Source organism: Oncorhynchus tshawytscha, linkage group LG30, assembly GCF_018296145.1.
Source record: "Oncorhynchus tshawytscha isolate Ot180627B linkage group LG30, Otsh_v2.0, whole genome shotgun sequence".
NCBI lineage: Eukaryota > Metazoa > Chordata > Actinopteri > Salmoniformes > Salmonidae > Oncorhynchus > Oncorhynchus tshawytscha.
The window spans coordinates 34,167,678-34,183,124 of NC_056458.1; positions in this window are offsets into that span (position 1 = coordinate 34,167,678).

Sequence of the window (15,447 nt, forward strand, 5' to 3'; positions counted from 1 at the left end):
ATTTACATTTTTTAACTTTTTTTTTTTTTTTTTCTTTTTCTAACTGGCTGAGTATATTGGTTCCCGACTTCCCTGAAAAGTTGCAGGGGCTGTTTGATGCTAATGCAGAACGCCACAGGATGTTTTTGTGCTGGTCAAGGGCGGTCAAGTCTGGGGTGAACCAAGGGCTATATCTGTTCTTAGTTCTACATTTTTTGAATGGGGCATGCTTATTAAAGATTGAGAGGAAAGCACTTTTGAAGAGCAACCAGGTACCCTCTACTGACGGGATGAGGTCAAGATCCTTCCAGGATACCCGGGCCAGGTCGATTAGAAAGGCCTGCTCGCTGAAGTGTTTTAGGGAGCGTTTGACAGTGATGAGGGGTGGTTGTTTGAACCCAGACCCAGTACGCACGCAGGCAATGAGGCAGTGATGGCTGAGATCCTGGTTGAAGACAGCAGAGGTGCATTTAGAGGGCAGGTTGGTCAGGATGATATCTAAGAGGGGGCCCATGGTTATGGATTTAGGGTTGTATCTGGTAGGATCCTTGATGATTTGTGTGAGATTGAGGGCACCTAGCTTAGAATGTAGGACGGCCGGTGTGTTAAGCATGTCCCAGTTTAGGTCACCTAACAGTGCGAACTGCGATCAATTCATATATGGTGTCCAGGGCACAACTAGGCGCCGAGGGGGGTCTACAACAAGCGGCAACGGTGAGAGACTTGTTTATGGAAAGGTGGATTTTTAAAAGTAGCAACTTGAATTGTTTGGGCACAAACCTGGATAGTATAACAGAACTCTGCAGGCTCTCTGCAGTAGATTGCAACTCCGCCCCCTTTGGCAGTTCTATCTTGTCAGAAAATGTTATAGTTAGGGATTGAAATTTCAGGATTTTTGGTGGCCTTCCTAAGCCAGGATTTAGACACGGCTAGGACATTTGAGTTGGCAGAGTGTGCTAAAGCAGTGAATAAATTAAACTTAGGGAGGAGGCTTCTAATGTTAACATGCATGAAACCAATAGTTTTACGGTTACAGAAGTCAACAAATGAGAGTGCCTGGGAAATGGGAGTTATGCTGGGGGCTGCAGGTTCTGGGTTAACCTCTACATCACGAGAGGAACAAAGGAGGAGAAGGAAGAGTACGGCTAAAGGCTATACAAACTGGTAGTCTAGTGTGTTCGGAACAGAGAGTAAAATTAACAGATTTCTGGGCGAGGAAGAATAGAGTCAAGGCATAATGTACAGACAAGGGTATGGTAGGATGTGAATACAGTGGAGGTAAGCCTAGGCATTGAGTGACAATGAGAGAGGTTTTGTCTCTAGAGGCACCATTTAAGCCAGGTGCTGTCACCGCATGTGTAGGGGGTGGGACATCAGGGCTAGGTAAGGCATATTGAGCAGGGCTTGAGGCTCTACAGTGAAATAAGACATAATTTACTAACTAAACAGCAATAGACAAGGCATATTGACATTAGGGACAGGCATGTGTAGCCGAGTGATCATAGGATCCAATGAGTAGCTAGTCGAGCTGGAGGCACGGCAATTCAGTCAGCTAGCAGGCCGGGGCTAGGAGCAGGCTAGCAGATGGGCCTCAGGGGGACGTCGCAACGGCAGAGTCTGTTGAATCCCCCTTGGGTGGTCACGTCGGCAGACCAATCGTGATGGATCGGCGGGGCTCCGTGTCAGCAGCAAAGGGTCCAGGCCAATTGGCAGAAGAGGTAATGCATCCCAGGAATTATCTGATGGAATTATTCGGCTAGCCGAGAGAAGGGCCTAGCTCAAGGCTAGCTCCAGGCTAACTGGTGCTTGCTCCGGGACAGAAACCTCATCGGACGGTTATGCCAGTAGACCAGCCGTGATGGATCGTCTGGGCTCTGTGTCGGCAGCAAAGGGTCCTGTCCAATTGGCAGAAGAGGTATTGAAGCCCAGGAATTATCTGATGGAATTCTTCAGCTAGCCGGGAGATGGGCCTAGCTCGAGGCTAGCTCCAGGCTAACTGGTGCTTGCTTCGGGACAGAAACCCCATCGGACGGTTACGTCAGTAGACCAGCCATGATGGATCAGCTGGGCTCCGTGTCGGCAGCAAAATGTCCAGGCCAATTGGCAAAAGAGGTAATTGAAGCCTAGGGATTGCTTGATGGAATCTCTTTGGCTAGCCGGGAGATGGGCCTATCTCGAGGCTAGCTCCAGGCTAACTGGTGCATGCTTCGGGACAGAGACGTTAAACAGGATTAGCCACTCAGATAGCAGCTAGCTCGCTGCGATGATCTGGAATAAAGGTTTAGAGCTTGCTGTAGAAATCCGGAGATGTGGTATAGAAAAGCAGTCTCATATTCTCTGGGTAGATATATTATATTGCGCTGTGCAGGCTGGCAAGAGTTTCCCGGGCTGAGGCTGGCAGTCCGAGTTAACGGTGATGACCGCTAGCTGTGGCTAACTGACTACTAGCTAGTGGCTAGTTACCTGGCTAGCTTCTGAAGGGTGAGGCGGGTTGCAGGACAGTATGTTCAGTCCTTAGATGGAAAATTAGATTTAAAAAAAAGAATACAGATATATACGAAATATATACGAAGAAAAACAATATATACAAGGGACGGGACAAGACAATCCAAACAGACATCCCCACTGCTATGCCATCTTGGAGTGAGCGAAACCCAGGAAACTTTGTAACTGCACCCTGGATGTAAGTTGAGGCCAATCTACCACTGCTTTCACTTTTCCAGGATCCACTTGGACATTTCCCTCAGTGATGAAATAACCCAGAAAGGAGAATGTAGAGCGGTGGAACTCACACTTTTCGGCTTTCACGAACAGTTGGTTCTTCAGGAGGCACTGAAGGACTTGTCTGACATGAAGAACATCTTCTTGGGCAGACCGGGAAAAAAAACAGGATGTCTTCAAGGTAGACGAACATGAAGCGGTTTAGCATGTCCTGGACCACATCGTTTACCAGAGCCTGGAAGACAGCTGGTGAGGACAAACGGCATGACCTGGTACTCATAATGTCCACTGGCTGTGTTGAATGCTGTCTTCCACTCATCTCCTTCTCATATCCGAACCAGGTGGTAGGCATTCCGAAGGGCCAGTGTGGAAAAAATGTTGGGCCCCTGGAGAGGTTCGAAGGCCGAGGAGAGGAGTGGAAGGGGGTAACGATTCTTGATCGTTATATCATTCAGACCCCGGTAGTCAATGCACAGATGCAGGGTCTTGTCCATCTTCTCCACAAAGAAAGCCCCCACGCCGGCAGGAGATGCAGACAGACAGATGCCTCCAGTAGCCAGAGAATCCTCAATGTACTCCTCCATGGCCTTGGTCTCTAGGCCGGATAGAGAATATAGCTGACCACGAGGTGGTGTGGTGCCTGGGAGGAGATCAATGGCACAATCATAAGGACGGTGCAGGGGAAGAGAAGTAGCCCGTGTCTTACTGAAGACCTCCAGGAGGTCATGGTACTCAGCGGGGATGGCAGACACATTTGTGGCTTTGCTTACGTCCTGAGGGGGACGTCCCAAGGACGGTTGTGCCGCTTTTAGGCAATGAGAATGACAAAATGGGCTCCAACCCAGGATGGAGCTCGTGGTCCAGTCAATAACAGCATTGTGTTTCTGGAGCCAAGAAAATCCCAAAACCACAGGTACATGGCGGGAAATTGATGAGGAGAAACTGTATGGTCTCACTGTGGTTTCCTGACACCCGTATATAAACGGGCACAGTGCTATGGGTGACTCTTCCAATAGAGCGGTGGTCCAGTGCCCTCGCATCCATGGGGACAGAGAAGTTGAGTGGGAAAACCTAATTCATAAACCATGGTAGCGTCCATAAAACTCTCATCAGCCCCAGAGTCAATGAGCACCCGGAGAAAATTAGACTGGTCTCCCCACATTAGAATCACAAAAAAGGTGGACAGGTGATGGAAGTTAGGGGACTCCCAGTCTGGCTCACCAGAGTACTTGTACCCACTAAAGAAAAGGGCTTCTTAACTGGGCAAGAGGCTGTATAATGTCCCACCCCTCCACAGTACAGACAACGGTTAGAATTCAGCCTATGTTAGCGTTCCCCAACCAATTGCCTAGCTCTTCCCAGTTGCACGGGCTCAGGAGTATCCAACTCACCCGTCGCCAATGATTCTCTGGGAACCTCGGGTGTTTTCGGCTCTCCTCAGATATACCAACTTCGGGGATTTCTGGATTCCTTCGGACAGGCACCAGCACCAGAAGACAAACGAGTGTTCCCGAGACCCAACCTCTTCTCACACCGGCGCTCTCGTAGGCGCCCATCAATCTTAATCACCAGGGCGATGAGGGAATCGAGGTCCCATGGTATTTCCTGAGCTGCGAGCTCGTCCTTTATCCCCTCCGACAGTCCGTGGAGAAAGGTGTCAAACAAAGACTCTGGATTCCAGGACCTCTCAGCGGCCAATGTGTAAAAATCTCCTGCATAGTCTGGCACACCACGGGAGTTCTGATGAACCTGCGGTAGTTTGAGCCGCCTCCCTCACGGGCACCGGAGAATCGAAAACCTTCCTCACTTCCTCCATGAATTCCTCCAGGCTATGGCACACAGCGGATTTCTGCTCCACACAGCCGTTGCCCAGGAGAGCGCTCTTCTGGACATTACCATGATTAAATATGCTATCTTCGATCGGTCCGACGGGAACGAAGAGGGCTGTAGTTCAAAAATGAGGGAGCACTGGGAAAGGAATGCCTGGCAGGTACCAGGATCGCCTGCATAACGCTCCGGAGGAGGTAAGCGGGATTCTCGTGGAGCCAGGGTAGGTTGAACAAATCCACTAGTAGTAGAAAGGTTACTGGGTGGTTGGGAGGTCTCAGAGGTGGCGGGCTGCCTATGAGCTAACTTACTGATTTGCTCTGTTATAACCTCGTGGCGTTCCGTCGGGGAACGAATCCCTTCCAAAAGGTCCAGCAGTAGCTCCTCATGCCTCCCAATGGTGGCTACCTGCAGGGAGACAGTGTGATGGAGCTGGTCCCAGTCTGCTGTGTCTGTCATGGTCAGTTCGAACTATAAGGGCACAAGGCGAGACCCAAATGCAGACACAGGAGGCAGATGGTTGAGCTGTGATATTTATTACACCAAAAGGGTTAGGAAAAAGGCAGGTCGGGGACAGGCGAGAGCTCATAAACCATGTCAGAGTCCAAACAGTACCAGGGGATAGGCAGGCTCGAGGTCAGGACAGGCAAGGGTTCAGTGAACAGGTCCAAGTCCAAACAGTACAAGGGGATAGGCAGGCTCGAGGTCAGAACAGGCAGAGTGGTCAGGCAGGCCAATTCGTTGTCAGGACAGGCAAAGGTCAAAATCAGGAGGGCTAGGATAAAACAGACTGGGTAAAATCGGAGCTAGGAGAGACGTTGGTTGACTTGACAAAATAAGACAAACTGGCACAGAGAGACAGGAAACATAGGTATAAATACACCGGGGAAATAAGCAAAACCTGGAGGGGGTGGAGACAATCACAAGGACAGGTGAACCAGATCAGGGTGTGACAAAGAAGGAAAGAAATTCCACAAATTCACTTTTAACAATGCACATCTGTTAATTGAATTCCATTTCAGGTGACTACTGGTTGAAGCTGGTTGAGAGAATGCCAAGAGTGTGCAAAGCTGTCATCAATGCAAATGGTGGCAACTTTGAAAAATCTCAAATCTAAAATATACTTTGATTTGTTTAACACTTTGTTGGTTACTACATGATTCCATATGTGTTATTTCATAGTTTGATGTCTTCACTATTATTCTACAATGTAGAAAATAGTAAAAATAAAGAAAACTCTTGAATGAGTAGGTGTGTCCAAACTTTTGACCGGTACTGTATGTAAATAAGGGATTTATTTTGTTTTATTTTTAATACATAAAATCATTTTTTCTTTGTCATTATGGGGTATTGTGTGTAGATTGATGGGGGGGAAAAACATTTTATAATAAAGCTGTAACACATCAAAATGTGGAAAATGTCAAGGGGTCTGTATACTTTCCGAATGCACATGATATGATATTTTGATCAAGTTGTTTTTGTTGTACAGATGTAGGATCTTAATTTGATCACCCTGCAATGCAGGAAATTTAAAACTAGTAGTGTATTTGAGGTTTAAAAAGGCTTCTGAAATTTCAGACTTGATTTTCACTTTACAAAAAATGTATCAACCCCTGCCAAAATCTCCATGAATTATCCACACAATAATTCACATTACCTGTTGCTGCAGGATTATTTTCCTGCTGTGAGAAACTGATCATATCTGTATTTGTATGCTAAACTCTGGTTTCCTGTGGTAATAATATCTAAACCAATACCTTCCCCTGTATAAAACCTATTGTATAAAAAATACCATAGAGCAGCAGCCATGACATACCATATAATTTATGAATAACAGGTGAGAGGAATTTGCTGCTTTGCTGTGAGGTGCTTACAGATGTAGGATCTTAATTTGAGCCCCTTTGCTTCAGCAGGAATATAATCCTGCAGCAGCAAAAACATTGAATTATGTGGATTATAATGAATGAAATTTGAGAGATTTTAGGGTGATCAAATTATCAAATTAAGATCCTATACATCTGTACTTGTTGAATTTCTCCCTGATATGATGCAGGCCCACAGGGAATGTGGTATAGCTGGGAGAAAAACAATAACAATGGAAGGAAGATAGATGAGCAAGAGCAAAACATTTTTTTTATAGATGGGAGGGTCTGGATGGGTTCTTAATAACGTGAGATTAAAGTTAGATTAGGGAAGGAGGTTCAGCAGATAGTGAAACTGAGCCTTGAATATATTGTGATAGAAGAGACGTGATGCGCAGATAGGTAAGGAGAGATAGCTGAGCTAGAGCTTTGGAGAAACAGAGGTGGGTAACGGGAAAAAAATTGATTAGAGTAGAGATTGGGTGGATGGGAGGAGGTGGGAGAGAAGTCTCAAGTGAATGTATGTTTGTCTGTGAACAAGAGACAGAAGGAGGAGGTAAATTGCCTTTAAAGTGGGAATGTGGAGTAGACAAAGACCCTAGTTGATTATTGTTTAGATTATAGGTAAGGCATGTCAGCAAGGAAGAGAAAGTCTGAACAAAGAGGCAAGACACAATGATTCCCAAGAAACTGCCAGAGGCAGACAGTCAAATAATTGAAAGAGCTGAGAGGGAAGTATTGAGAGATACCCTGTCAAATTGGTGTCGTACACCTGCATTCATTGCTGATATGGAAAAATGTATTGTCAGAGTCAATAGATTTCTGCATTTTGTCTGAAGTATCCCAAAACTCTTTACCTTTTGCAATCCATATAATCCTGAACTTGGACAACAAACATTAATTTATCACATGATTCTGATGAAAATATATCTGACCATATCTTTTAGCGATGACTATGAGTTTTTCCTGACTAAATGATGTGACCAGGAATAACTCCAACCACAGATATTAAGGTTTTTCCTGGTCAGGTCTCCTGCTCCTGGTCTAGATGACTAGTTTTGGTTGTTTGCTCAGTTTCCTTTTAAGCCACAAGAGAGCACTACATTCTCACTCAATTTGTATGCTGTGCACATACAGGCTGGGTTGGCTAAATCTTATGGAATATATCAAATTCGATTAACATGCATTTAATATTTGTCAGGAAATAGTACAACAATGAGCATACAGGCAGAGCATATGTTTACTCTCTTGATTCATGAATTGATGTCATACTGTACGCTAGATAAGTAAAAATGGCATCATAAAAGCTTTTCTGTCTCTAACTTACCATAAAATAGGTTCGTTAGAATATGACCCCTGTGAGTTTCCATTGTATCTGTGCTATCAAAACATACCCGGGGCAATCTGTGATTGGTACATACATTTTGGGACTTTTAAATTAATGATACATTGCATTGATTCTTGAAGAATATACATAAGAAACACCTCATGAACTTAGTTCAACTGTCATACTCAATCAGAACCCATAAGATACTGATACGTTGAGATAAAACACAATGTTGACATGCTGCTTTGAAAGAAACACCCACAAGGGATCAACCATTGCTGGTTGAATCAACATTGTTTCCACGTCATTTCAACCCAAAATAAACAATGTGATTGCGTTGAATCAATGTCAAAAACTAATTGGAATTGCAAAAAGTCATCAACGTAGGGGGATTTTTTTTTCACCCAACGTTTAACCTATGTAACTCCAATAACACGTTGAATTCACATTCGGCAACTCAACCAAATGTAAAAAAAACTAGACATTGAACTGACATATGTACCCAGTGGCTTGGCTCTATTGAAAACTCACACTCAATAAGAAAGATTACACTGTATTGGATATATTTTACCACATTAAAACCAGCACACTTCTTATTGTGGACAGTGTCATTGAATACTAGCATGAAACCACAACTGTATTTAAGATCCAGCATTTCTGGGTGAATCCACAGTGAGGTTCTGAAATGGATTGAATTGGGGCCTTGGTGTTTTTGTGCATTTAAAACATAAAGGGTTAAAAATGAACAAAACCATGTTGTGCCCGGGGTGCACTGAAATAGGCACACCCTGGGGGCAAAGGCGTATCTCTGCAATGCAGATAAAACCAGTAGAAGCTCAACTAATCTAGCTCTAAGGAAGAGAGTGTATGCCCAGAGACTGGGCCAAGACTGCTGACACAAGAGACAGAGAGACTGCATATAAACCAACTTAGATTTTAATTTTAGGAACTGAAGCAGGTGCAAAGAAGTCCATACATGGACGAATATCATCATGCATGACCTTTAAAATAAAAAGATGGTAGGGTTGTTCACATAATTTCAAAAAAACTATATTATTATAAAGAAGGAGCTTGATACCATGTGATTAGGTGTTTTCTTCTCCTAAAACTACCAGTGGAGGTCCCAAGAGAGTCAAGCAAAACCAATCGAAGAACAACATTTATTTATTAACGTCTGCAACAGAGATCTTATGATATACCTTGCATTGAATCTAATCAAATTATCACTAAAACGTAAGACTGTACAACGCATTTGGCACAACAGTTGTGATACAACGGCAAGGTGTTATGCACAAAAATGATTGCACAAGCATTGGGGAGATATCAGTTGAATCACAACCTTTGTGTCAAATGTTCTGTAGATCAGATGTAGAACCTTAGTGTGTACAGGGCCAATGAATCTAAATAAAGTCTTGGATAAAAGGCACTTTTGGCACTCCTGTTTTTCATACAAATACTGTATACGCATTTCCAAGTCTAACAAAGCAGGCTCCCACAACACACAAATTGACACAAAGAGCACATATACAAAACAATAATGAGCTGAATATGAAAGGGGAGAGAATAACAACAACCTTGTCAATCTTCATTAACCCCCAGCACCATGTGTACCTTTCAACAATTAGAATACGATTAGAGAGAACATTTCATCAAGAAGGTACAGAGGTTGAAACAAAAAAGTCACTTGAGTAATCAAAAGTGTTGGATATCGTAGAGGACTCGAACTCGTCATAGATGACTCAATATAAACGAGTAGTACAGGTGAAGGCAACATTTGAATATTCTTATGATATTATGGTGCCGGTTAGTTTTCATTGTAATATATTATATTATTCCATTGGCCACTGAGGCATGATTGAATATTTGCCGAGGCTACAATCTGTAGATACCGTTGGTCTCCCTCGTACCTATCAGCATGAGACAAAGGGGTACATGTGCCAGCACTGTTAACTGCCTGTGCTGTCCTGCTAGGCTCACACAGCGGGCAGGAGAGGAGATGGGGCCTCTTCCTGAGAAGCTAAAAACAACAAAGTGACTCAAACAGTTACCTGTCAAGGTTGCATTATCTCCCCCTACTATTTTAACCATCACCAAGACGACCACAACCCTCCATTGAGAGAAACAATTTGAATGCTCTACCCTTAGTAACGAACACGGAAAAAATATTGGGTTGAGAATCCTCTACCCATCAAATTGGTGGACGTGACTTGTGTTGCTTTTCTTTTATCAAGCTATTTTTTGTGCTCTCTTCCTATCCACACCTATTACTACCCCATCAGTGGGTTTAGTGTAGAGCGTGTTTCTACAACACTCTGGGATGGAAAACACAGAATCATGTGGGTAAATGCAGTGCCCCATTATAATTATGTCTGTGTGTGTCTCAAATGGTACCCTATTCCCTATATAGTGCAACACATTGTTTGAAATGCCACCTGGGTTAAAAATTTTATTTTATTTTTATTTGATCACTAGTTCATACATATGTTGGTAGGCATGCTGACGATCTGATTTTTAAACCAATGTACATTGTAAACATAAATATATAGATACTAGCTGCTTTAAGTTGTGTTTGAAATGACAGAGTACACAAATAAGAATATAAAAACCAAGAGAACCATTTACAGCAGAGCATTGGTGTCAACAGGGAGCTCCGAAAGTGTTGGGTCAGTGACACATTTGTTGTTGTTTTGGCTTTGTACACCAGCACTTTGGATTTGAAATGATATGAGGTTAAAGTGCAGACTGACAGCTTTAATTTGAAGGTATTTTCATCAAAATTGGGTGAACCGTAAATAAAGTATAACACTTTTTGTCCTGGACCACAGTGCACTATGTAAGGAATAGGGTGCCATATTAGACCTCTCTCTTGTTAAGTGCACAGTGTTTCATATTGCAGTATTTTAGGCTTATTTTCTGGCAGGGTTCTTCAATGAGGCAATAGCAACGATCGCCAATTCCCTTATCAAACAATTACAGTGTGATTTAGAGTCACAGATATTTTTGCAACAATCCACCAATATGACAAACAGAATTTGGCTCTACACAGCCAAAATGTGTGATTTTCTGCTTAACCTCATCCTTTGACGAACACTGCTGTTCAAAAGTTTGGGGTCACTTAGAAATGTCCTTGTTTTTGAAAGAAAAGCTATGTATGGTCCATTAAAATAACATCAAATTGATCAGAAATACAGTGTAGACATTGTTAATGTTGTAAATGACTATTGTAGCTGGAAACAGATGATTATTTATGGAATATCTACATAGACGTACAGAGGCTCATTATCAGCAACCATCACTCCTGTGTTCCAATGGCACATTGTGTTAGCTAATCCAGGTTTGTTTTAAAAGGCTAATTGATCATTAGAAAACCCTTTTGCAACTATGTTAGCACAGCTGAAAACTGTTGTGCTGATTAAAGAAGCAATACAATTGGCCTTATTTAGACTTGTTGAGTATCTGGAGCATCAGCATTTGTGGGTTCAATTACAGGCTCAAAATGGCCAGAAACAAATAACTAAAACTCGTCAGTCTATTCTTGTTCTGAGAAATTAAGGCTATTCCATGCGAGAAATTGCAAGAAACGGAAGATCTCGTACAATGCTGTGTACTACTCCCTTCACAGAACAGCGCAAACTGGCTCTAACTAGAATAGAAAGAGGAGTGGGAGGCCCCGGTGCACAACTGAGCAAGAGGACAAGTACATTAGAGGGTCTAGTTTGAGAAACAGACGCCTCACAAGTCTGTTGACTTGGCCAGTGTCCCGGAGTCGCCTCTTCACTGTTGAAGTTGAGACTTGTGTTTTGTGGGTACTATTTAATGAAGCTGCCAGTTGAGCACTTGTGAGGCGTCTGTTTTTCAAACTAGACACTCTAATGTACTGGTCCTCTTGCTCAGTTGTGCATCGGGGCCTCCCACTCCTCTTTCTATTCTAGTTAGGGCCAGTTTGCACTATTCTGTGAAGGGAGTATTTCACGGCTGTCGTCTGGAGATAGAGAGGAGGACCAAGATGCGGCGTGGTAAGTGTTTGTCATTTTAATGGAAAAAACGGAACACTACAAAACAACAAAGTGACAACCATGAAGCTAATGAATAATCGTGCTGACACAAACACTACACATAGACAATCACCCACAACGACAAAACAGGCTACCTAAATATGGTTCCCAATCAGAGACAATGACTAACACCTGCCTTTGATTGAGAACCATATCAGGCCAAACACATTAACAGACAAACTAGACATACAACATAGAATGCCCACTCAGATAACACCCTGACCAAACAAAACATATAAACATACAAAGCAAACTATGGTCAGGGTGTGACAGAGTAGTACACAGCATTGCACGAGATCTTCAGTTTCTTGGCAATTTCAAAAACAAGAACATTTCTAAGTGACCCCCAAACTTTTGAACAATAGTGTATGTGGGAACTAGCTTTATTACTTAATAGCCACTGTTGGGGTTCTATACCTAGATCAGGTTGTCTAATTTAGGTATGAAAAAATGATGCAGACATAACGTAATACCAAGGCTTTCTTGAATGTTTGATTCTGGTTGTTCTAAAAGTAGCTCCAACAACTAGTTCCTTATTAGCCTACCGTTCAATATCACTACACAAAACAGACCTTACTGGCAACAAAGTTACAGGTTTTGTTGGCAACCATAGAAACTGAAATTACATTTCTTATCCCCTTTGTTGAGGTGGGGAGAGAAGTATGGAAAAATCCCATTCCTCCAAATGTACTCATTCTATGTGATCTAAGAGTGATGGCTAAATATAAATGTAATGTGAACTCCAAGTGCCACGTAGCCCTCTACATCTTCTCACCCTTTTACTAAGGGCTTCTTGCTTCATTAGATGGCAAATCGCCCCCATCAACCTTTCACCATTGTAGCTCACCTTCTCATTTCCTTCTTAAAAACTCCATGCCATTAAGTACATGATATGCTTGTTTAAGTCCTCACACCGATGTTTAAAGTTAGGTGGAGAAAATAATAAATGGCCATTAGAGAGGGTGGAATCCTTCCTTTGATGGGTGGGTATCTGTCACTATGTTTGTCAAGTTACAGTAGCTTCCTCTGTTTGATGTATCAATCCCCATATCTGTTTGATGATGTGTTTCGTATTATGCCAGTATGTTTTCCAAAGTGGACATATAGTACTATTATTGTACCATTGGAGATCAGTCCAAACAATTGTCATTGTAACTGCCACCACTGATTGTAAACAAATCTATATAGGCCACAATTCAATCAATTGCAGACACAGGACAACCTCACTATTTATTAAAAATATATATATTTCACCTTTATTTAACCAGATAGGCCAGTTGAGAACAAGTTCTCAATTACAACTGTGACCTGGCCAAGATAAAGTAAAGCAGTGTGACACAAACAACAACACAGAGTTACACATAAACAAACATATAGTCAATATCACAATATAAAAATATATGTAGTGTGTGCAAATGTAGAAGAGTAGGGAGGAAAGGCAATAAATAGGCCATAGAGGCGAAATAATTACAATTTAGTAATAACACTAGAGTGAGATGTGCAGATGATGATGTGCAAGTAGAGATACTGGGGTGCAAAAGAGCAAAAGGGTAAGAAATAATATGGGGATGAGGTAGTTGGGTGTGCTATTTACAGATTGTATGTACAGGTACAGTGATTGGTAAGTTGCTCTGACAGCTGATGCTTAAAGTTAGAAAGGGAGGTATAAGACTCCAGCTTCAGTGATTTTTGCAATTCGTTCCAGTCATTGGCAGCAGAGCACTGGAAGGAAAGGTGGCCAAATGAAGTGTTGGCTTTGGGGATTACCAGTGAAATATACCTGCTGGAGCAAGTGATATGGGTGGGTGTTGCTATTATGATCAGTGAGCTGAGATAAGGCCGGGCTTTACCTAGCAAAGAGTTATAGATGACCTGAAGCCAGTGGGTTTGGCAACGAATATGTAGTGACGGCCAGCCAACGAGATCATACAGGTCGCAGAGGTGGGTAGTATATGGGGCTTTGGTGACAAAACGGATGGCACTGTGATAGACTACATCCAGTTGGCTGAGTAGAGTGTTGGAGGCTATTTTGTAAATGACATCGCCGAAGTCAAGGATCGGTAGGATAGTCAGTTTTACGAGGGTATGTTTGGCAGCATGAATGAAGGAGGCTTTGGTGCTTAATAGGAACCCGATTCTAGATTTAATTTTGGATTGGAGATGCTTAATGTGAATCTGGAAGGAGAGTTTACAGTCTAGCCAGACACCTAGGTATTGTAGTTGTCCACATATTCTAAGTCAGAACCGTCCAGAGTAGTGATGCCGGATGGGCGGGAGGGTGTGGGCAGCAATCGGTTGAAGAGCATGCACTTAGTTTGACTAGCATTTAAAAGCAGTTGGACGCCACAGATGGAGAGTTGTAAGTTTTGAAACTCATTTGAAGGTTTGTTAGAACAGTGTCCACAGAATGGCCAGATGTATACAGAATGGTGTCATCTGCGTAGAGGTGGATAAGAAAATCAAAAGCAGCAAAAGCGACATCATTGATATGTTCAGAGAAAAGAGTCGGCCTGAGAATTGAACCCTGTGGGCACCCCCATAGAGACTGCCAGAGGTCCGGACAACAGGCCCTCCGATTTGACACACTGAACTCTATCTGAGAAGTAGTTGGTGAACCAGGCGAGGCAGTCATTTGAGGAACCAACGCTATTGAGTCTGCCGATAAGAATGTGGTGATTGACAGAGTCGAAAGCCTTGGCCAGGTCGATGAAGACGGCTGCACAGTACTGTCTCTTATCGATAGCGGTTATGGTATTGTTTAGGACCTTGAGCGTGGCTGAGGTGCACCCATGACCAGCTCGGAAACCAGATTGCGCAGGGAAAAAGGTATGGTGGGATTCTAAATGGTCGGTGAGCTGTTTGTTAACTTGGCTTTCGAAGATTTTAGAAAGGCAGGGCAGGATGGATATAGGTCTATAACAGTGTTAGTCTAGAGTTTCTCCCCCTCTGAAAAGGGAAAATGTTATAGTTAGGGATGGAAATTTCAGGATTTTTGGTGGTCTTCCTGTCCCAGGATTCAGACACGGCTAGGACATCCGGGTTGGCGGAGTGTGCTAAAGCAGTTGAATAAAACAAACTTAGGGAGGAGGCTTCTAATGTTAACATGCATGAAACCAAGGCTTTTACGGTTACAGAAGTCAACAAATGAGAGCGCCTGGGGAATGGGAGTGATGCTGGGGGCTGCAGGGCCTGGGTTAACCTCTACATCATGAGAAGAATAGAGGAGGAGTAGGATAAGGGTAGGGCTAAAGGCTATAAGAACTGGTCGTCTAGTGCGTTCGGAACAGAGAGTAAAAGGAGTAGATTTCTGGGCGCAGACGAATAGATTCAAGGGATAATGTACAGACAAGGGTATGGTAGGATGTGAGTACAGTGGAGGTAAACGTAGGCATTGAGTGACGATGATGCAGGTTTTTGTCTCTAGAGGCACCATTTAAGCCAGGTGAGGTCACCGCATGTGTGGGGGGCTTGCTAAGGCATATTGAGCAGGGCTAGAGGCTCTACAGTGAAATAAGACAATAATCACTAACCAAAACAGCAATAGACAAGGCATATTGACATTAGGGAGTTGCATGTGTAGCCGAGTAATCGTAGGGTCCAGTGAGTATCTAGGCGAGCTGGAGACACGGCGGTTCAAACAGCTAGCATGCTGGGGATAGCAGGCTAGCAGATGGGC